Below are 25093 nucleotides of genomic sequence, written 5' to 3'. Positions count from 1 at the left end.
TAAATTCTCTTTTTTAAACAACTTTATTGATATACAATTGAAATTTCTAAACATATTTATCATGTACAATTTGATGAATTTAGACATATGTATACACCATTGAGAGCATCATCACAATAGAAAAAATAACATATCCATAAATATAAACCTCTGAAAAACTTCTTGTGTGTCTTTGTTTTCTTCTTGTTTCTGCTAATGTTGTTGCAAGAACATTTAACAAGATATCTATCCTCTTAACAAAATTGTAAGTAATCAAAACTGTATTGTCAATTTTGAGGATAGTGTTATATAGCAGATTTTTAAAACTTACTCTGGCACAACTGAAATTTTTTATACTCATTGAACACTAGTTCTCTGTTTGTCCTTCCACATTCCATCCCTGGAAACCACCATTGTATTCTCTGTTTTTATCAATGACAGTTTTTAGATACTCATTGCAGTGGAATCATGCAGTACTTGTCCTTCTGTGACTGGCTTATTTCACTTAATATCATGTCCTCCAGGTTCATCTGTGTTGTTGCAAATAGCAGAAATTTCCTTTTATCAAGGCTGAATAATATTCCATTGTAACAATATATTACATTTTTTATTCAGATTAATGGACTTTTAGGTTATTTCTATATCTTGACTCTTTAGAATACCATGTACAGTAAAATTAAATAGATCATCTAAGGGCCAGGGCTGTAGTTCAGAGGAAGAGCACTTGCTTTGCATGTGTAAAGCACTGCGTTTGATCCTCAGCACCACATAAAAATAAATAATAAATAAATAAATAGACCATCTATATTACACCCTACACACACACACACACACACACACACACACACACACACACACACAAAATCTCAAAATGGACTAAGGACTTAAGTCTTAAATTGTAAAACTACTAGTTTGGGGATATGACTCTAAATGTACAAGCAACGAAAGCAAAAAATAGACAAGTGCAATTGTATCAAACTAAAAGCCTCTGTGCATCCAAAAAGCAACTTACCTGATGAATAAAAATATTTGCAAACTGCAAGGTGCTAATATTCAAAATATGTAAGAAACATCTATAACACTATAATAAAAAAGCTACCCAATTTAAAAATGACCAAAAGACTTAGATAGACATTTCTCCAAAGAAGACACATAAATAGCCAGCAGGTGTATCAAAAGCTATTTAATATCACTAATCATCAGGAAAATGCAAATCAAAACTACAATGAGGTATTAACTCACATGTTATGAAAGCTGTCATGCACAAAAAATGATAAGCGTGGACTAGACTGTGGTGAAATTGTAGCCCTTGTACTTGTTCCTGGGAATATAAAACGGTGCAGTTGCTACAGAAAACATTACAGAGAGTCCTCAAAAAAATAAAAATAGAACTACCACAAGATCCAGATATATAACCTTAGAGTATTTATCCAAAAAGATTGAAATCAGAATCTCAAATAGATATTTATATTCCCAAAAAGAAAATTTTTGTAGCTTTCATTGATTTCTGCACCAGCATTATTTGCAACTTTTCTTCCTGATTTATTTAAAATGTTTATGATGTTGAAATCAATTGTTATAACATTGCCTGTTAAGGTTTTCAAAGTCTGAAGATGGAAGACATCTGACTAGTGTGACATAAATGGGGAGGATAAAGTCAACTATATGGTGGAAGGGTTTCTGCATTTTTCTTGAAGTGGTGCCTTATCAGTAACAAGGGGATGAAAGGTTCAATAGTAGGAATAATGTAATCCTTAAGGAAACCACTAAAAAAATAATATAAAGAGAAATAGTTAAAAATCAAATAGATGAATTTTGCAGATAGATAAATAGCTAAATAGATGAAGCTGATCTCGAAGAAGTGGAGAATAGTGATTCCCAGAGCCTGAGGAAGCTGTGGCGGAGGGAGGCAGAAGAGAATGGTTAACAGGTGCAGATGTAGTTAGAAAGAAGGAAGATCCTCTCTTAGTCTACGGTATTGCAGGATGACTGTGGTTGACAATGACTAAAACATTTCAAAAGAGCTATAGAACTTTGTTCCCAACACAAAGAAATTATATATGCCTGAGGTGACATATGCCATTATCCTGATCTGATGATTATGTATTACATGCATGTATTGAAATGCCACACTGTACCCCATAGGCATATACAATTACTATGTGCCAATTAAAAATATATTGTTGATAAAAAATAACTTTAAAAAGAAAGCACTTATTATCATTATTATCATCCTATGTTTAAATCTCTGACAATTATTATTCACATGTTTATGAAGTAGACTTTTTGCATTTTAGGTTGGAAAAAAGCACACCATCAACATTTCTTTCACGTAAATTAAATCTAATGAAAAACTATCACAAACTCATCAAAGTGGTGATACTGATGGTTTTCATATAACCAAAGGCAATCGTCTTTGGAAAAGAAAGAAAATTTTTGTAGCTTTCATTGATTTCTGCACCAGTATCTTAAAAAGGAATATAACATATTGGGTTTGTATAATAAAATTACCCAATTACTTGCACTGAAAACAAGATTATTTTTATTGTTTTGTGAATTTGTTATTTTAAAGGACTATCATCTAAAATTCAGGCCATGAGTACACTTTTAAGAGGAAAAAAATAATAATAAAGAACAAATAGGCAAAGTTTAATATAATATTGAGGAACAAAAAAGAGGACACAAACAGAAAATAAACAGTAAAATGGTAGACCTACATATAATCATTTCAATAACTTGTGTGAACGTAAATCATCTCAATACACAAATATACAGACAGGATTGTCAGTATGATTTTTTTAACTATCTATTGCCAATATGAATCCCACTTTAAATGTAATGACATAGATAGACATAAAGTTTTAGAAGCTAGAAAAAGGTATCCGTGGAGACACTAATCAAAAAAAATCTTTTATTGTTAATAAAAAATAACTTTAAAAAGAAAGCACTTATTATCATAATCACCAGGATGGTGACCCATACTTATTGAAAGAAAAGTGATCACAACACTCAGATCAACCAAGAGATCTTTATTGCAGCAATGCAACAGAGGAGAAAAGAAAGAGAGAGAGAGTGGGGGGGGGGCTGCAGGAGGGAGTTTTTATAGACCAAATCTAATGAGGTCTCTGGGTCTGCAAGCTGCCTTGTTGGCCCAAGGTGGGTTGAGTGTTCAGCCTTGAGAGGGGGCTTGGGCATTTGGGCTTGAAGCAAACAGATGATAAAGAACCAGACAGGGTTTGAGTGGCCAGGTCATCCTGCAGCTAACTTTGTTTGGCATGCCCTGCAGACAGCGTAAGAGCCTGTCCTTCACTTATAATCCCAGATATTCAGGAATCTGAAGCAGGGGGATCATAAGTTTGAGGCTAGCATGGGGCAACTTGGTGAGATTCTGTGTTAAAAAGTAAAAAGGGTTGGGCGTGTAGCTCAGTGGTAGAGCACTGACTTGCCTAGCACACACGAGGACTGGGATTAATTCCTAGTAGTGCAAAAAAAAAATCTAAGTCTAGGTCTATATTAATGTCTAATATTAGACTTCAGAAAAAGAAATATTACAGAAATAAAAATAAGTATTATTTTTATTTACAGGGGTTATATACATAAAAACAGAGATTCAAAATACTTAAAACTGTTAAAACTAAAGGGAAAATAGACTAAACCACAATTATACATGGAGACTTTAACCTTTTGTTCTTAGTAAATAATAGAAGAAGTCAGAAAATCAACAAAGTTCCAGCAGACCTGTTCAATACTGTCAACCAATCTGTTACCAATGGTATTAATGGAACACTCCACTCAACAACAACAGAAAGCACATAAATCAATGCTTGGAAGAAACTTGATAACAGTAAATGTTTACATTAGAAAAAAATGTTTCAAATCCATGATCTCATAACCTCCTTGGATGTGTGTCCAATGATGATGTTCTTCTACACAGAAAAGAAAACAGCAATCCAAGAGGCTCTCCTCTATGTTGAGTTTAGGCAAACAGAAACATTTTATGCTGTTACTGTACCAATATCCAGCTAAAAAAAATGTTATGTCTCTGGCAACTTAGATTGCTCTCCTATGCTCAAAGATTACATTGAGATCCATTCTATTATCAGATGCACAATTCTAAAGCAGGCTGTAAGCCTTTCTATGTAGTAATGATCTCAGAGAGGATACAGGATGCTTTGCTCTCTCATCTTCCATTAAAAAAATTACCAGTGATGGGATTATTTATGGATTTATGCCACAAAATAAATGTTTTCATACACATAATGAATTATACAATTCATTACAAGGTACCTTACAATACATCTACATGTTCTTGCACCAGGTGGAACCTCACTAATTGTTCAATGGAACTGCGTTGCTACCCTTTCCCTTAGCCTTTGAAAGCACAAGGACAAAACTATAAAAGGCACATAGTGGTCACACCTAAGAACCAATGGGCAGGCTAGTGGACCATGACTCAGGCCAAGCAATGGATTAGCAAATATGAAAAGCTCATAATGCAGAATGCAATGGATGTGAAGAATGAATAACCTTCCCCATTGCAATGTGCCCATTTTTTCCAACTTTGTGCTGAGTGCATTCCAACATAATGGCACATGGACATCTCATTTAACTGTCAGATGCATTTTAGGATGTGATAACTGAAAAATATCAGCTTTTCTATACTCTATTTGATCCGTGACAACATAAAACTCATTTTTTTCCTGTGGGTGGGTATACATGGTGTGTATCAGAAAATTCTATATTTTCTACTCAATTTTCTGTAAATCTAAATCAGCTCTAAAAATAGCCTGTTGACTTTTCTAATATGTAAGCCAATAAAGGAGAATGAATTTTATATGCTCTTATAGAACATATTTACTTCAATCAGTTCAAAGCATGTCTTGCTTTCCTATCCTCTTCATCGTTTTGTGTGGATATTTCTCTGATTTTTGTGGATATGCAACACATATGACACAAGATTTTTTTACATAGGCTATTTATATAATAACTAAAAATAGAAATAATTCCTGTTCTGCAATATAAGTCATCTAAGAGAGTAGATTTATGAATTGTATAGACAAGTCTCCATCAGAGACTTGTCTACTAGTTAATAACAGAGTTGAGATAAAATCTCAACTCTGTTATTAACTAGTAGAAAACTTCATCAATATTTTAAATCTCAATTTTATCATCTGTATACTGGGGATCATCAACATAGTCATCCCATTATAAGGTCAGATAAGAAAGTTTCTTTCCAGATCCCAGTTCATACTCTAGCACAGTGTCAACATATAATAAATTCTTACAAATAAAGAAAAAGAGGCCCAGAAAACATAGACAATTTTGCCCATGATCACATCTCTAGTACATTATAGGGGAAAAAAGCTGTGTTTTGCATCCATGGTTATGAAATCTAAGCCCCATATTTTCAATTAATGACATGACTGATGTATTCTCTTGTATGTGCACACCGGGAGTAAAGAATGGGCTGGATAGAAGAAATGTAGCAGGAAAAAGAGAGCAAGGGAACACTTTGAAACCACAGGACATATATTATCTCTTTAGACTGTCCATCACACAGACAGATATGCTGCTCCCTGATGTCTGCAGAAACTGAGGCTACAGACCTGATGGAAGAGAGCCTGGCATGACATTCTCTAACCTTTGATTGATTTGTTGTCCTAGATCTGGTCCCCATCTCTCTGCAGCGTTATAAATGTCATGTTCTTTACGGCTACTTTTCCTTGTTCTGATGAGAGAAAAAATCATTTCTCTTCTGTCCTGACACAGCCATGATTATGAACTGTGGCCACAGCCTCTTTCCTCCTACTGCTACCCCAACTTTGTGGAAAGTTTTCACTTCATTGTCAAGGCTGTTATTTAAGCCAATGGATAAGAGATGAGGATAATTAGCTAAGTCTTCCATTATTCAGCAGATAAAACTCTATACTAGTGAAGGTGATGTAGGCAGCTTCCTGTACTATGTGAGCTTCCTTTCACTAAAACTCAGTCTGTAACAACTTCTTATTACTCTTTTCTCTCTGACTGTCACTTTCTATAGCAGCGGGCTTTTCCTGGCAGATCTTGATATGGGATTTAGGAAGGGATTTATGCATACCACACATCACCACAGACAGATTAATGGACTCAGGAAAGGAAGAATTCTGTGGAAAAACTCAATGATAGAAGCAAAACTCAGAATGAGATATACAACTGCACTAGAAGGTACCAGGCAAGAAAAGAGAAGCTGAATGCCCCTTAATGCTGTATTTCTATGTGGGAGCTCTGTGACTGCACAGAATATGTGAGGTCCTAAGGAAAGAGATATGGGTTGTTGGAGACTCTGGGTGCCATAGGAGCTTCCTGTTTCTCCCAAACATCCCTTCCTCAGTAGGTGACTCCCTGAAGCACTTCTGGGTTGAGTGTAGAATTCCCTAAAGTACTTTTCATCTTATCCTTCCCCTAATTTTAGGGTATGGGTCATCCAGGATCATATATCTCCTTAAAGACAAGTCCCAGTATCTCAGTGACAGGCCCTAACTGTGCTCCTCTCCTAGGGATAAATGTTGCTCTGCCATTACTATTCCACACCTGTCTTCCGAAGTCAGCACTCAGATCCATCACTGTGGTTCACAGCAACCACGCTGGATCTTACAGCCACAGCTCAGCAGATAACAAAAACAGACTCTGGGACTGAAAGCTTTTCGGAGATATTTTTTTTAGGATACAAGAATCCTGTGACAAATGACATGAACAGTTTGTCAATTGTTCCAGACAGAAAGTTCAGCAGCCTGAGCCTTCCCAGGGTGAACCAGAGACATAGCTGTACATGGTTTGAGAGGCACTAAGAGTGACAGATGAGATCACTCCTGTGTAATATACCCCTAACAAAAATAGATGGCATCCTGGGAAGACATAGGAAGAAAATACACATTAAAATACATCCCCAAGGCCTCCATGCTTACTGTCTCTGACAAGCCCTTCTGGGGTGGGCTTCTTTGGTCCAGTGACTAGTTAATTATGATACCAATGATGATATTAAAATCTGCTATTGACTATCACTTTCATTGCCAGTAAAGGAAAAAACAGTGTTAAGCAAGCATGCAACTGAAGAAATTAGAAGAAAAACAAAACAAATCCAAGGAAGCATGAAAATGGTATTGATAAATGTGAAAGCATAACAATAATGAGAAAAACAAGAAATGGAATTACTACTCTTTAAAAAGTTGGTTCATGAAAAACTTAAGCAAATGACTCTCTCATTGAAGTAATTAATCAAAACACAAATTAACATAATTTAAAATAAAAATAAAAAATATAAATGAAAAGAAATTTTTACATAAAATATGACTTTTAACATTCTTACATGTTAAAAAGACTTTTAAACTTGATATAACAAAAAAGTATATATGTGTGTGTATATATTTACACTTATACATATACATAAATATAATTTTATGTTATTTTGCTGCATTGATTTACATTTTATTTCTCCTTGTGTTTCTTTTTCTTTTTCACCTCTTATCAAGCCCATATGTTTCTGAGCTCTAACATGTAAGTGATGATGTCTGGTAAGACAGAAAGCAGCTGGGCTGGGTGGTAGCTCAGTGGTACAGCACTTGCCTAATTCACACAAGACACTGGGTTCAAATTCCAACACTGCAAATAAATAAATAAACAAATAAATAAATGACCAAAGACTGCTTACAGGTTATTCTGGCATATTTTGCAAAACATGATTTCAACCAGGAATGTACAGGGTTTACATAAATAATAGAGATGAAAGAGGTTGGTGGTAAGAAAAATGAAGAAGAAAGCAGCTTTGCCAGGAGAAAAGAAAGGACTCTGTTGGTCCCAGTACAGCAAGGACCAAGGAACAAGCAATTGTTTCTCAACAACTCTCTAAGAATTGCTAAGCCTCAAGAGTGGGATGGCTGTTTGATGATTAGGAAGGGTTCCCAGCCTTGTAAAAGATTATTGAGGCTCCATAAACCTGAAAACCAGAACCTTTCTACTTGAATATACACCCAACAGAAGCAGGTTACAACACACTGCATAATATTTTAAACGTGTGGCTCCGCTGAAGAGGGTCACAAACTTTAATGACACCATAGTTTAATTGGCTTTAATGAGTGATTATTGGGCAAAAAGTGGCACTTTTGTCAGATTGTCTTCATAAGAACATAATTCTGTTTCTGGAAGGATAATATCTCACTAGTTCTGGATCTTGGAACATCCTACATTTGAATACTTGGCCAGAGGAAACACAGAAGACCCTTGGTCGTCAGCTTGGATCTGAGGCCTCACATTGAGTGGGTACACAGAAGCTGACAAAGAACTTTCCAAACAGGCCCAGGAACATGGCACACAGTCCTGCTCATTTGGGAAGTATCCGGTGGTCCCTGTGAGAAAGGTATAAAAAGGATGTACATTCTGTAATAATCCCAGACTCGTGTCTTATGTAGTCTTGTCCATTAACTAGGAGCAAAGTTCTTGCTGTCTGCATCCCAAAGGGAGGAGACAGATCAATGTTCTATTCCCATTGTTTTATGCTTTAGTGGTTATAAGCAGAATGCCAGGAAGGACTGCCAATGTTTTGCTTACGATGGATTTAAGTTGGAATAAAGAGGAAGAGAGAAAATTAAGAGCTTCCCTTACAAATAAGGAGGCAGAACTTTCTCCAAATTTCAGCCTCTCAGTCTAAGCCTCAACCACCTCTCTGTGCTCTGTGTTCTTTTGGCACCTGCAGCCTACCCGATTCTGTTGTTGGGGTTACGACACCCACTGTCAAGGCAGCACACTTGTGCTCAACAGGTGTTTGGCAAAGGGTAAACTCAGTGAATCAAATATTTCTAAAACTGTGAAAAATGATCCATAAATGCAAATATATAACATTCAAAAAGTATGAATCATAACTAATATGGACTATGATGAATCTTCCTTTGCATCAGCTATTTCAGTACTCTCCTCTACACAGATTTTGTGATATTTGAATACATACTATACCCACACTACAGTATTTATACACTTGAATCACTATATCAATGCACACACATGCTTGACATGAATTCAACATTTATTAACTATATATTAAAGTTTCTCTACCTAGTAACTGCTATGAGAAAAAAAACTAATCTTTTTTTTTTTTTCTTCTTTGTGGTTCTGAGGATCGAACCTAGGGCCTTGTGCTATATCCTTGAGTTATATCCCCAGCAAAACTAATCTTTCCCTTAAGGAACTTCTTGGGTGTGTCCAACGAGCATTATTACAATGTGGTGTGAAGAAGGCTTTGCTCAACGTGAACCAGGGACCTAATGGTAAAGCTATGCAGTATGATACCAGAAAAGTCTTTTAAATTAAATAATATATAACAGGAAGATCCATTTTAACTTGCTAAAAAATCAGCCTATGACAAAGGTATTCATACATACCACATGACCCTGAAAATATAATGCAATTTCATGCACCACACATATGCCTCCACAAGGCACTTACACCTTTATAGAGCTCAACATCCTTGTTGAGAATACTAGAAATGATAAGATGACAACTCCAATATCTTCTATTATCTGGTTTTAAGATGATAAAGTTTTAACAGGACATGTTTTCCATTTCTGAAGATCAAGAGACTCTTTCTACTTTAATTTTGATTCTTAGATCTACCAAATGAAATTAGGAGAAACAAGCATTATTGAAGGTCGATCACTTGTCTGTCTCCCCACAAGAGGGTAGTATTTCAAAAGGCAAACTCTTTCCCAAAGTCAAAGCAGAGTCTCCGGTTAGAGGAAGGCGGGGTGGCAGGTGAATAAGTCAATTGGCTGCATGTAGACCTCTTTACTGAAATTCAAGTGATTGGCCACCTCTCAGGTGTTCTAGCCCAGAAAAGCCTCTCTCTGGAGCAGCTAAATACAGTGACCTTCGCCACTGTGTGATAAGTAGAAATGATGTTCCTGAAATTCTGTGTGGTGATCCTTTGGATTCAATTGGCAGGTGAGTTCAATTGATTCCCAATTAAATTAGCAGACGGCCCTAAGGATATGGATAATCTCTGGGGGCAAGTTATTTTATGGCAAAGTATGAAAAGGGGAATGAGAGAAGGCCACAGAGGAAGAAGGAGGGAAGTGGGGAAAAATCATTTTAAGTTGGGAAATAGTCCCTAATTCTCTTAATGTTGCATTCTGCTTTGTTTTTAAACAGGGGTGAGCACCCAGCAACTGGAACAGAGACCTCAGTTTCTGAACACCCAGGAAGGAAACAATCTCACTGTGCACTGTAACTCCTCAAGTGTTTTCACCAGCTTTCAGTGGTACAGACAGAAGCCTGGACACGGTCCCATCCTCTTGCTGACATTAGTCAAAGGTGGAGAAGTGAAGGAACAGAAGGGACTAACTGCCCGGTTTGATGAAGCAAGAAAGGGAAGCTCCCTGCACATTGCCACAGCCCAACCCAGGGATGAAGGCATCTACATCTGTGCAGGGCACAGTGCTCCAGGGGCACCTGCTGCCTGCAACTAAACCTACTGCAGGCTCCAGTCTGCTATATGCCTACAGTTTCTCTTCATGTACTTCTTGGCATGAATAGCAATGATGACCACAGCCCCATTTTTGCTGCCTTTCCAGAAAGCATTTTCCACGTGCTAGAAAACAAGACCCCTCTGCTATAAGAAAAATGTCTGGAGAACTGGCCTGCTGTTAAAAATCAGCAATAATGTGGGCATATAGCTCCCTGGGGGTTGGTGGTAGGGAGGAAAAGGGAGTCAATATGGAGGAATGGATGGAAGATATCAGTCAAAAACATCATGGTTCTGATTGGTCATTCCATTAAAGACCACAGCCAAGAAAGGTTAGTAAAAGGGAATAGAAAGGGATGATTTCACAGAAGGAATTTATTTTAGTACTGAAGATGGTGAAACTGCTATTCCCAGTCTATTAAGCTGGGGTAAAAATTCAAAGTCTAATAAAGAATAATTAAAACAAAGTTACTTTTTTTCTAGAAAGATGCCTAAAGTGTACCTCGGTAATACCAAACTGATTCCAAAGCAATATCCCCAATTGGCGGTTCTGAGAGAACCTAAACATTGAGTGCAATGGCCTGTGTTTGCACAGGACTTGATTAGGTATTAGACTTTGAATGGCAGCCATCAATAATTTCAAGTTTCCAAGGTTAAAAAAAGATTGAAGTTGTCATATTCCTCCTCTTGGCAAGCTTCCCACTAACCTGTTTTTTTACTTGAAGAATTCCCATTTATTCTGTAAGGCAAGATGATATACAGTAAAGCACACAATTTTGGAATAACATAAGTCAAGTTCAAAGCTGACTTTGTGATTTTCCAACTTCATGTCCTTGGGCAGTTATTTATCTTTATCTAAACTTTCTTATAAATAAATGTTAATAAGAGCACCTATATCTCCAAATTGCTACACATTAAATGAGATAAAATATATAAAATTATGTGATGTCCCAGACACAACCTATGTAATTAACAAATGTTCCAATAATGCTATTATTAATGTCCCTAGATAAATGTGATCCCTAATGATGTCTTCACTGACTAATCAAGAATTCACTTTCTGCTTAATATCCTAAGTCTGCACAAGAGCAGGAAAGCAGGCACTAGAAGTTGCCCACCAACTTTGCCAATCTCATCCCTTGTTAATTAAACCTTTCATTTTGTTATGAACAACCCAGATTTTTAAAACCTCAACATCCTCACTTCTCATCCTTTCTTATAGTTAGAAATTTCCACATAGAGCAGTTCTTACCAATGAGACTTGGTTAAAAACTCTGCTAGGGGGTTTCCTATAAGCCTTTTGCTTCCCTGGTACAATCACCACATCATCCCATCCCCTGTCCTCATTCCTTCCTAAAACATGGAAGTGACAACTTTACCGCAAATGAAAAAAATCATGTCCCCTATCCCCAACAGGATGCAATACTTCTTTAGATGCAAGCCCAAATCTCACCCCACATATATTTTTGCATGAGAATATTAATGAATCATTATTTCATTGAGATTTTTGTTACTGCTGCTATACACATTCCTAACCGTGGTAGGACTGGCTAAAAACGGCTTCGTGACTTCCCATGTATAAGTGCAGGAAAAAAAGATGAAAAATAATTGCTGTACTTTTATGAAAAAGAGACCTTCATTTATATTGCTATGTATTTCTTAAAGTATTAATCTTCCTATAATTTTTATGAAGAGGAAATCTTCCATTTAGAGAGTCCTCATTTTTAAATTCTCTTATCAGTTTATTATACTTGTGGAAGACTGTGGAATCCATCTTTTTATCCTATTTATCCTAAGTCTTAACTAAGGCAATACCAATTTCCATTCAAAGAATTAATAACCATAGTCTTGCATTTTCTAGTGGTTAGATTCCAAAGATTATTTTCCGTGTGTGTGTGAGAGAGAGTGTGTGTGTGTGTGTGTGTGTGTGTGTGTGTGTGTGTGTGTGTGTTTAACTTCATGCAACCCAATAACCTGCTCCAAAAGCAACTCCTGGGAGTTTTATCATATGGCACTCTCTCATAAAGGTTTGAAGGGCAAATACAGATAAAAGATAAGAAAACAATTTTAATTCTCCCTGGTGTAAAAAGGGATGGCAGGTATCTCCCTTTCCCTTTTCTTTGAGCACTTACTTTAGAAAACTTGTAAATTATTTCTCTGTCCCTTTGAGACATATATAAATCTTTTTGAAAGCATAAGGCTGTTGCCAGTTTTATAACCCAGGACTCTTTCTCAAGGACCTTGGAACCTGTTCTTTGAAATGTAATTATGAAGGGATACAGTGTCCCACCTCCAGGTTCCTGTGGGAGCGGAGATGCCTAACCTTACTCCTGCTGTCTCCAAGCTGAAGACATACCTGCTGTCATAAAAATAGAAAATATTTTTCCTTTGGGAAAAAAAAAGATAATTAGAAACACCTGGCTGCCTCAATCACCCAGTGAACTGAGGATGAACTGTGTGTGATGATGTGCTGTCAAGTCCTCCTACTTGAGGATTCAATTATTGTTTACTTTGGAGCCCTATGAAATTTAGTGCGTCTGCATGGCTATATAAAATGAAAAATTTCTTTTCCATTTTCGCCATATGTTTAGGGGATTTACTGTGATATGCAGTATATTCTGGTTTAATGTTTATTCAATAATAAAACAATATTCTTTCCCTTCTACCTTGTTAAGAATTGCTCTGAATTGACAAGAGATTTTGTTTTCGTTTTTCCAACAACATTGCCAGCGTCTTTTCATAACCACTCTGCTTACAAGTTTCTCTCCTTGAAAAGTGACAGACACTGTTGAAGTGAGGGGCATCTGCCACTTACTGGATGTGTGACTTTGGGGATTTTATATTCCCTTTCTGAGCATGGATTTCCTCATAAGAACTGTAGAAAGCAAATATAAGTACTTAGTTCTCTGTGTTACTGTGAAGATCAGCTGAATTTCCTAAACCCAGAAATTAAAACATTTAAAATTAAAAATGAGCATCACAGCTTCCATAAGGTAGACTCAGCATTTCATTTGTGTCTTGCTAGGTATTTTGCATAATGAATATGCAAGTGACACAGTTCCTTCCTGCAAGGAACTCACTCATGGTGACAGAGGGCCATGGACTAGTTTCCAAGCCATCATTCTCCAGAGGCATAATTTAAGAATCCTTTGACCTACGAACTCCAGTCAGAACAATAATTTCTATGACCAGTTGGACACTCTCCATACTTCTGAGACACTTTGTGCCTTCCTGAAAATACACTGTGCATGCTCCAGACTCAGGTGGGGCAGCTATGTGACTTCAAAGGAAGAGGCTTCAGCTGTAGGTTTTAATCCACAAGGGGGCACTCTGGTCCGAGAAAAGTTTCTTCAGGCTTTCAGGAGAATTAATAATAGACTGGAGAATGGAAATATCTGAAATAGGAAAAAGAGTAATAAGTTAGACTGGAGAAGGGATAGCAAGAGAAAATGTGGACCAGAAGATGCTTAATTACATACATGCTCCTACATTCTCATCGCCACTTCTGTTTTATTGTCTTCAAGATTCAAAACAAAACAATTTGTTTCACATTATTTAATTTTGTTTCATGAATCCAAGTTTCTTAATATCAGGGACAAATATGAGCTTTTATCTTTTTCCAGAAATTACTGTTTCTCCCTAAACTGTGACCATATCTCGTATAAGATCAGAAACCAAAGGACAGGGGAAAATAAAAGGAAAGAAAGAGGTAAATAAAGTAAAAGTGAGTTATGGTTGGGGAGAAAAGGCTGGAAAATCAAGGCAAGAAGAAAATGACCTAGGAGGGTTTGAACTGCAAAGCTTGTCTATATGAGTTTCCCAGCAACAGTATTATTTTACCATTTGGGGCAGGGGTTTTCCTGTGTGCTTTAAGTTATTTAGCAGCATCCTGGCCTCTGCTCACCCAATGCCAATAGCAGGCCTTCAATCAGGACAAATGCAAATGCCCCCAAACACTGCTAAATTCCCCTGGGAAGCCCCTGGTAAAAGCCAATGGTCTATATGTTCAATATTGAATTGATATCAGAGAAAACATTTTATGATCCATATATATGTTGTAGGTCACATGTTCTGGGTTGTGTTTTTATCATTTTCATAAATTCAATAAGTAAGATAAATGGGATGTAAAGATGGAAATCCATTGTAATTCTTACAATAAGCTATTCACAACTTAAATCTGCTCACATCCCAGATTTAACTTGGTCAGTGTCTCTATGGCTTCTCATAGACACATACGTTTTGCTATTCTCTCTCTCTAGGATACTGAGTTCCCATTCTTCATGTAAATTATTCTACTTATACACAAAATTTATTAGGAAAAAAAAAGAATCTAAATTCTTAAAATGATAGGGAGTTTGTTACCTCCAACTTCCTTTTTCTCTCTCTCTCTCTCTTACTTTTTCTTTTTCCTACCACCTCCCTTCCATCTCTGTTCTCCTCTCAGACTCCACAGGGCAGGAAAGGTAACCCGCAAGTAGGTAGAGCCACCTCGAAGCTGAGTGTTTAAGCTTAGGAGCAGCTGCTGCTAAATCTCATTCATTAAATCGATCTGTTTCAGGAGCAAAATTATCACCAAAGTCAAGATTTGACACATACAAATATCTGAAGGCATCTGACACCCAGGTGTGTTCCTACAGCAAAGAATCATGAAGATGCAAAGAGGAGTCTTGTTGGGCTTCCTGTGGATGCAGATTTGTTGTAAGTTAAGAATAGCCAAGAGAAACTAAAAGGCCATCACAAGTCAATTTAGAAAGGATAAAGGTAGGGATGCAAAAAATGGATGAAAGGAGAGAACACAAGTCTCTTTAACCTAGTCTTCTACTGTTAGGGAGGAAAATAAAAATTCTCTATACTTGGAAATGGCTACAGTAATTTGGCAATGACCCTCAAGTTTTCTGTTTTTCTCCTTTACAATAGGGGTAAGAAGGGCACAGATGAAAGTGGAGCAGAGTCCTCAGGTCCTGAACCTCCAAGAGGGGATGAGTTCCTCCCTCCTGTGCAACTATTCTCTCTCCATGACCAGTATACAATGGTTCCAGCAAAATCCTGGAGGACAGCTGATATCCTTGTTTTATATAGCTTCAGGAGCACAGCAAAATGGAAGAATGAAATCCACAGTCAATTCTAAGGAACGGTACAGCCAGCTATTCATCAGAGACTCCCAGCTTGGGGACTCGGCCTCTTACTTCTGTGCTGTGGAGGCACAGTGCTCTCCAGGCACCTGCAGCCTGCACATGAATGATAGCTGAAGACCTAACTCAGCGCTGCAGGGGTCGTAGGGGCTCTTTGTGATGAGAACTGCATTCCTACTGCCTTGCATCTCTGGTGCCTGCAGAAAGCATTTCTAAATGAGCTACAACTCACACTGGATTGCAGGCACATACCCAGCTCATCTGGAGGTCTTGTTAGAATAATGTTTCTGGGTGAGATCTCAACATTGATCCATTCTGTCATGTCTGATTCCATCTTTCTAGACAGGAGAAAGAAGCCAACTCAATGTACACAGAGTCTTTTTTTTTTTGTTGTTACATCTTTTTATGGCTTACTTTATCACAAACAGATCCCTGGGGAAAATGCCAAAATCTTCCAGTGTACATAAATGGGGGAAGAAACAGAAGAGGAAAACTAAAGGGGCACTGTTAGCCCACTGTTATGAAAGATGGAAAGAACTTTCTATGTTCCAGATCAGAAACTCTGCCACCTGCTTTTGATATGTGGAGGCACACTGCCTCCCAGGACCTGAGCTTGAACCCAGAGCTGTGGCTGCAGATCCAGCACCCCAAAACATGGTAGAGATTTATGCAAGCTATTACTCACATGGTTTTGAGAAGCACACACTTGAAAACTCATAATTTTTTTAGAAGTTGTAAATGCTAATGAATCTTCAGTCTAGTAAATATTCTATCCCAAACATAATCATTCCTAAGGTCCTAATGGTAAGTCAGGGAATCAGGAAGTTAGTAATTCCAGTTACAGTGATAAGGGTTTGTGTTAAAATGGATATTTTGAATGTGGATATTATTTATTCTTTCCTTATTATAAGGTATATTATTTTAATATAAGGTTTAGCCTTACCTTATATTACGTTCATATGTGAAGAAAAATCATAGGAAAGATAAACCTTAAAGTGACAAAGAAAAGTCAATACTATGCTCTGTAATGCTCCATTTGTTTTTCTGTTCCTATTTCTCTTTCTTTTAGATGGGGTTCTAGCTATGTTTTGCAGGCTGGCTCATGAGACCCTCTTGGGCTCAAGTGACCCTCCTGTTTCAGCCTCCTGAGGAGCTGGGACTTAAAGCGTGTTCCAGTTTCTTATGTTCCACTTAATTGTTCATTTTGTTTATGTTCAATAATATCCACTTGTATCATTTGCCTCTTTTGTGTCTTGAAGAAGCCATTGGAAATAAGCTAATTTCCCAGGGTGGGTTTGTGGCTCAGTGGCAGAGTGCTTGCCTAGCATGTGGGAGGCACTGGGTTCCATTCTCAGCACTGCATATCAATCAATAAAATAAAGGTCCATTGACAACTACAACAAAAAGCCAATTATATTGTTATTTTTAAGAAAAGCTAATTTCCCATCATGAGCGTGCATATCATCTTCACAAGGGAATCATTTTTTGTACCTCATCTTAGAATCCTCATCCAAGAGACTATTTCCCATCTACAATTACAATTTCCGTAAGTTCAATCATTCAACAAACATTTATTGAATACTTGTTAGTGCTGTATGGGGAGCTTTGAATAAATTAAGGGTTCCTTCTCTTGTTGAATACATCTTCTAGTAGAGAACACATTTTTGTTATCAAAGTTATTATAAAATAGGGAAGAACTAAATTAGGAGAGCAGAGGGTATTATAGAAACAAGGTATTTTCTGGAGTATATGATGCCTCAGCCTAAAATAGTGCAACTTAACAGGAATGAATCAGGCTGAAAGATAAAAGAGGGTGAAGAGAAAGGAACACATAATATATAGATTGGGAGTGAGGAAAATAATAACAAACATGAGACCTAAAATGCAATTTGCAGTTGAAAAAAAAATATTATGCATAGGTACCTTTCTTTTTATAGCACACTTAAAATAAGTAAGATTCTTGAAATGAACTGTCTATACACTGTGTAACATGCCAAAGCAAGAGATACAAAGGATGAAAATGACTAAGCACATTTATAAACTCAGAGAATTCAGATAAGGATAACGACACTGAGGAACAATGAAGAGAATCATGCAACTAATTAAAGATAAGAAAATATTAGTTCTCTGGAGACCAAAATTCCTTTTTAAGTGTGGAAAGCATTCCTGAATATTCTTCACAAGATATGACAGATACAGTACGTGCTTATGAATACATTTGATACCTTTTTGACCACTGAACAAAGCTGACAATTGCCTCTCAAAGAGAGGAAATAAGAAATGGTAACTTAAGACAAAATAAAATGGTTTTCTGATCCTAGCAATGTAGCTGATAATAAATTTTAAAACTATAAACACACACAAAATGACTATTTTCAAGGAGAGTACATAGGGAAAGTTTATAATTCATGGGAGGAAAAAAAAAGTCTGAAAAGTAACCCTCACGTTCACTCAGCATGTCTCCCTTGGAGGTTTTTCCTAAACTTTAGCATGAGAACTTGAAACCCCAACAGAAAGCAGAAGGAAAAAAAAAATGGGATTGGGGATGTAAATGAAATTGGGATTTGAGAAATGAGTACTGAAGAGAAGTGAGCCTCATATAAGAAGGCCACAAAATTTGTGTAGGGTGTTTGCTGAGCCTACACATAAACTGCACCTGTTGGGCTGGAAAACATCAGAAGCCTAGCAGAGAATAGCTTCTGGGGGTCTAACAGCTCCAGGGAGATTTCAGAGGATGCACTGTGCAAAAAGTCATTAGAGCTCTGACAGTGAAGAATTGTTGCTAAACACCTTGAGCTTTCAACTGAGTCTCCAGATCAAAGACCACATGCTAGGAGTAAGGGCTGTGTCTAGGGCATAAAGAATAATAAAACAGCAACCAAACAGAAAAGAAAAGAAAAACCTGCCCTTCCGGAGACTAAAGTAAGCTTCAATAGATGGCAAGTTATTTGGCAATTTAACAAGGTTAACTTTTTAAAGAAAGAGAAAATAATCTAGAGATTCTATATATTATTACCCAGATTTTGTAAGCACATAAAAATTACTAAAAATATGATAAAGGAGGAAAAAGGACACATAAGTAAAAGATAAAGTAATGAATAGCTACCTATCAAAAAATAATTCAAACACATAACAATTTTAAAATAACTCATTAATGTTGAAGAAAATTAAGAGAAAATGAATAAAGTGGTTCTGTTTTCAACAGAAAACTATTTCAGTAGCATATTTCAACAGAGTGTTGCAACAGAATCTTAGCAAACATTTTAAAAGCTACATAGACACTTTAAATCTGCAAAATGCAATATCTGAACTTAAGAAACTATTGCCTAGTTTAAGTGGAGTGGAAACACAGAATTAGTAAATCTGAAGACAAGTAAACATAAAATATCTTTTAAAAAAAATTATAAAACACCAGAGCATACAAATTATGTGAGACAATTCAAATGACCTAAAATCTGTGGAAATGAAACTATGGAGAGGAGAGAAAAAATGGTACTGAAACAATACTTGAAGAAATTATAACTAGGAATTCCCCAAATTGATGAAAGTCTGCACGGATTCAAGAAACTCAGCAAACTCCAAACAGGGTAAATCCAAAACGAATGCAAAAGAAACACAAACTGAAGAAAAGAAAAGCATCTGTAAACATAACACGATACAACTGTTGAAAACCAAGGGGAAAGAGAAACCCTTTAAAACAGGCTTCTCTTTGTTTTCACAAAGAGTCAATTAAGGGCATTTATTTCAAGTGTCTTTGAATCATATATAAATGAGCTCAGCAAATGTCCCAAGCTCTCTTTGATGTAGGAAGCACAAGTAGCCCAGCTACAAATTTGGAAACAGCTGGAGAATCACTGTGCACTTGCTCCACATGGAGATGCCTGAGTGGCAGAGCTGGGAGACCACGATATGCAAAACATACAAGAATGGAATGGACCACCCCTATCAGTCAACTACCACCAAAAACTAGAGTTCCTCTCCTGGTGGAAGTGATTGATGCTGCCTTTCACAGAGAAATGGATTGCTATAATACAACAGTGTATCACTATTGTGGATTATAAAACTTAATGGAACCTAATATAAGTAGGACTGCTAAAGACACAGATCCTTGGATCGTCATCCCACTAGCTGAGGGAGCTTGCTTATTGAAGGAAAAGAAAAGAAAAAGAACAATGAACAGGTAATGGAAGAAGGAAATTATACATACCAGTTACAACCTCAGGACCAGTTGCAGAAAGAAAAACTCAAATAATTACAAGTATTTCTTCCATGCATGTGGCTGTGTGTGTAATAGACAATTATTTTTCTTCATTTTAATCCCCTCTCTTCTTCTTCTACTCTCTGCATTGATGTTTTTGTTGTTGTTGTTGTTAGTCTTATATCTATATAAAACTTAGAAGATATTGAAGGAGAAATGTAACACAACTAAAATTGAATGAACTTCACCCAAAGATGTACAAAGGCTTTGTACTTTTTTGGGGAAAAGGGTGAGTATATCTTAAATTGTATGAAGGATAGCTGCATCATGTTAAACAGAAGCATGATTTTGTATTATCTTATATGAAGTATAAATGTGATTAAATGAGCCATAACTCAATGCAAAGTATACAGAGGAGGAAAATGATGGTGGGTTGCACTGCACTAAGCCGGAAACAAAGCTTCCCAGAGTTTCTTTCTTTATATAGTACTAGACTGAAATTGGCCAAACAGAATTTGTGTGAGATATGGAAGGCCAAAGTAAAATAGTAGCCATTGCTTTCTGGAGGTTACCACAGTGAAATGTGACAAACACATTCAGAAGTGTCCAGCATATTTCTACTGGCACTCCATGTCTAGCACTTTTTCCAGTTACTCACCCTGTTGATCAACCCCCATCACATGCCTAAGTGGACACATCGAGATGGTAGCTTCACAAAGACAACAGTTTATTGAGATTTTTACCATGAACTTTCCCTTCAAATCACACTTTGGCAGCTGGAAATGCTTGATTTCTCAGACTGACTGGTTAGGAATTCCTTCTCTGAACCTCAAATGACCCTGGAACCTTCACTTTCTAAGCTCTTTTCACAAATGCATAAGGCCATATTCCTATAATGAAGCCCCTATTCTGTAGAACTCATGGAGATTGTGCTTCATTGACTGTTCCCTGACGGATGCACTAAGCAGATACAAATGAATAGAAAAGGAAGTATTATTCAAGAAATATGTGTCTAGGTACCTATTAGATGAAAGAACAATTAGAAACTCACAATAACCAGAAAAAGAGTCTCTCTCCAAAAGTACATTTAGCAAGATGAAGTTGCATTTAAAAAATGATATAGTCTATGGTTTCCTTATTTCTATGACATGAAGGGTACAAAGAGACCGATCTATTACCATGTGGGGATCTAGGTAGGAATAACATATTTTTATTAAAATTCTCATCAGTTACTTGAAATATGATCTTGAAAGTATTTTTTACATATCAACCTAATTTTGGGTTGTTATAATAAAGATATCAAAGAAATAAACTCCCAAGCCCCACATATTCTTGGTAGGATAATTGGGTAGTTTTTATTAGAGAAGAGAGACTTCTTTGTACATATCTAGTGGCTTATTGAGTTTACATTAATAAGAATGTGGATATACTCTGACAACTTGTTATCCTCCTACCAAATCAATGCCCTGTATTAAATGTCACCCCATCTCTAGTGATTCTGAACTAAGGTTGTCAAAAAAAAAAAAAAAAACTGAACAAGTCCAGGCTGTCAATAGTGGTTACTTCCCTAGGAATAAAACTGCCAGCCTGGCTACATAGCATGCTTTGGGCAATGACTGTCACTCTTGGCATTAATGCAGAAGATCCCTGATGAAGAGCTGAGCACACAGTAAATTCAACATGCTTATCTTCTGCTCTTCTGAAAATTCAAAGTACTTGCCATCTTTCTACCTTGAAAAAGGAGTCCCCTTCCTTGTGTGGCTGAGCCACCATCAGTTCTTCTAATGATTGTCTCTCTCAGCAGGAAAAAGTTCTTTTTATTCCAATTGTTCTATGATGTGGTTTAGCATCACTTTTGTGACACCTAAGTACAGCATGAGGACCTTTTCCAATTCCAGCATGGATATCCCAGGAGAGGCAGAGTTACCCTGCAGAGGAGGGGTCCCTGTTCTTTCCTACTCCTCCTACTATCCTAGTCAAGGTCTTTGCTTCCACCAGAGGCACACCTCAGACGAGAGCATCAAGGATTTTACAGCTGATCTGAATCAGGTTGAGATGTCCTTCCTTCTGGAAAAATAGCCAGGTAAGAAAGAAACCTCCACCACTTACAACTAAATCCCATAGATCCCTTGGATCTACGAAATCAGCCTTCTTTGTTTCTCATACATGGCTCCTCAGGATTTGCAAGTGACTGCCCTACCGATCATTAGCTTATAAATTTCCCATGAACAGACACTAAACTCCCACTACAATAAATTTTGTTCATTTCTTGAATACACTAGGCTACAGTTTTCTTGTATACCTTTGAAAATGCATATAACTTTGCCTGAAATGCCCTTTTCTTTCATAGCCAACTAGTTAATCTTCTTTCATCTCTAAGAACCAACTAAAGAGCTCCCAATCCTCCTTTTGTGAGATCCCTGACTTTACACTGCTGGCCACCTCAACAGAGCAAATCAATCACTACTACATATCCTCATTAAAATCTCTCATGCATGTTGCCATGTGCTAAATATTTTAGTGTGTGGACTTTATGTACTGTTATAGAGGTATTGTGACTTCCATATTTTTTCTATTAATGTTAAAATAAAAGTTCAAAAATATTTATTGCCATAGTAAAATATACCTCGTATGTTATTTTATTATGTATTTTTTGCTAAAACTAATCCCAAATAAATTATCTTAGCTATCCTACTGACTGGCATTAAAAGTACAATTGACTTTTCTTGCCTCTTCCATCATTAAACTGTAGAGAAATACATGTTGTCCAAGAGTGAAGGTAAACAGATAGTTTACCTCTCTGTAATCTTATAGCTTTCAAGAGTAAGATCTCATATTATCTATAGACCTTATAGGATTATGTCATTTGTTTTTCTCATTTGAAAATAGAGAGCACACTAATCTTTTCCAAGTTCCAACTTTGATTAGTTTGGATACTGATCTACTACAGAGGATAAATTTTTGTGTTGATTTGTGTTTAAAAAGGCACTCATAATTTAAATCTAATTTAATTATCTTGGGCCATTTATTTAACCAGAGAAAATACTGACACATCTAATGAGCATGTTAGAATTCAATTACATTAAAGACAAAACTATCAAACTTTCTCTGTGCTCTAAATTTGTCATAATTTTACTAAACAGAATATCATGACCTTATATGGCCCCAATAACCACTAATTCTTTTCAATATGTTAGAATAAGGAGTCTGCCTAGGTTTGCCTGTTGACAATGTGCCAATCATTTTACCTAATAAAATTCTTTATATTCTCAGCTGTCTTTCTCTACTATTGCAAATCACACACACATTAAAATATGTGATACCTGAAAATCTTCTCTTTCAATTTCTTATTTTAACTTGTTTTATGGGGAAGACATTGCAAATTGATTAGGAAACAGAAATACATTTTCAGTAGTTTTTATATTTGAACTAAAGGGGGCAGTGCTTCCTTTCATAAAGAGAAATAACTTCAGGTAAAAACAGGGCTGTTCCCAGGTGAAATAGGTCTGTGGCAGGAAATAAATGCACTAGAGGAAGTTGAAGTCAGACCTGCAGTTTCCAGGGCAGCAGACAAAACAGCCTGAGTCTGCAGGAATAATGGCCAGGCTCCTGGGGGCCTCCTTGTTGATTCTGTGGCTTCAGCCAGATGGTGAGTTGGGGATAACATGTTTGATACAGTAAGAAAACTCTAAGGAATACTCACAGGATGGAATATTACATAATTGGGAAGTTTTGTTTTCTGACTTCTGCAGGTCTTCTCTAGGGACATTAAGAACAAAATTTTAGAGTTGTTATTTTCTTTCCAAACAGGGACAAAGAGTCAACAGAAGAATAATGACCAGCAGTTTATGCAAAATCCTCCATCTCTGACTGTCCAAGAAGGAAGAAATTCTATTCTGAAGTGTGACTATAATAAGAACATGTTTGAGAATTTTGCATGGTACAAAAAGTACCCTAGTAAAGGTCCCACGTTCCTGATATCTGTACTTTCGGATAATGATAAAAATAAAAATGGAAGATTCACAGTATTCCTCAACCAGAGTGCCAAACACCTGTCTCTGCACATTGCAGCTTCCCAGCCTGAAGACTCAGCCACGTACTTCTGTGCAGCGAGTACACAGTGCTTGGTAGGCAACTGCAACCAGTACCCAAACCTGTAGCTGGGTTTCAGACAAGGAGGCCCACAATCTTGCTTCCATTGTATCTTGCAATAAGAAAGCATGCTTTGAAGCAGGTAAAGCAAGTTGAGCTTTTGGGAGATGAATGCATGTCAACCTTTACAAATAGGGAGAGTTCCCTGAGCTTCAGAGTGCCAAGCAACCTAATCACCCTCCTTTTTTTACTTTCAGAGACAGATTGCTGATTTAGTCAAAGCATAAAACCCTTTGTTCCTGGGATGAGGATATACTGTCTCCCCTGCATCCTAGGAGAAAACAATGTATGTCTGGGATGGGGAAACAAAGGTCCTACTGCAAGATCTTCTAGTGAATGTTCATGTATCTTTGAGAGTGTTGGCACTCACCTGCCTTAGTTTTGTATAAAATAAATGAAATAACCACTGTGTTTTGCTTCTGAATAACTGTGACTACATTTAATGATGTTCACATTATCAGTCACACTCATTCATTTCTTCATTTAAATATTACTTCAGTAAATTTTTTGTTGTTTACTTTCTTGCCAGGCAGACATTGGACTATTTGACATATTGTCCATCTGTATAAGTTTTTGTTCTGTGGATCAGAATAGTGAACATAAGAATGTCATGCCACTTGTCAAATGCAAAGACCTTGTTATTGTAGCTACCGTGATTCTCAATTGAGGTGGATATAGTGTTGAAAATTAAGATTAAAAAAAGTTGAGAGTAAAGAACCAGACCAAAGTCATCCTAGTATCACAGGAACTTTAAAGGTGTGGGAAATAAATGAGGAGTTTCAGTAGTCAGTCAAAAATAGAAAGTCTACTTCAAACTGAAGTGATCTAAATGACCAAATCTCCATGAGATTACCTTTTCCTACAAGTGAGTGGTAGTGAAGTGAACGTATTAACTAAGAAAGGAAAACAACTTGATATTTTACATTCTTTCACTTTCCATTTGTATAGCATTTGATAATTCTATTAGTCACTCAGAATTTTTTTTTTCATTTGGCAAATCTGGGCTAGAACCAGATAAAATCCATTACAACCCAGTGATGGTATGATGACATTCACCTCAAACTTTCACTGACCATTGGTTTTATGCTTCTCACTTATGTTAAAATAGGACGTTAGTAAACCTGACTTTCTATGAAAAAAAAT

Source organism: Ictidomys tridecemlineatus, chromosome 5, assembly GCF_052094955.1.
Source record: "Ictidomys tridecemlineatus isolate mIctTri1 chromosome 5, mIctTri1.hap1, whole genome shotgun sequence".
NCBI lineage: Eukaryota > Metazoa > Chordata > Mammalia > Rodentia > Sciuridae > Ictidomys > Ictidomys tridecemlineatus.
Note: the sequence above shows the minus strand (reverse complement) of the source record.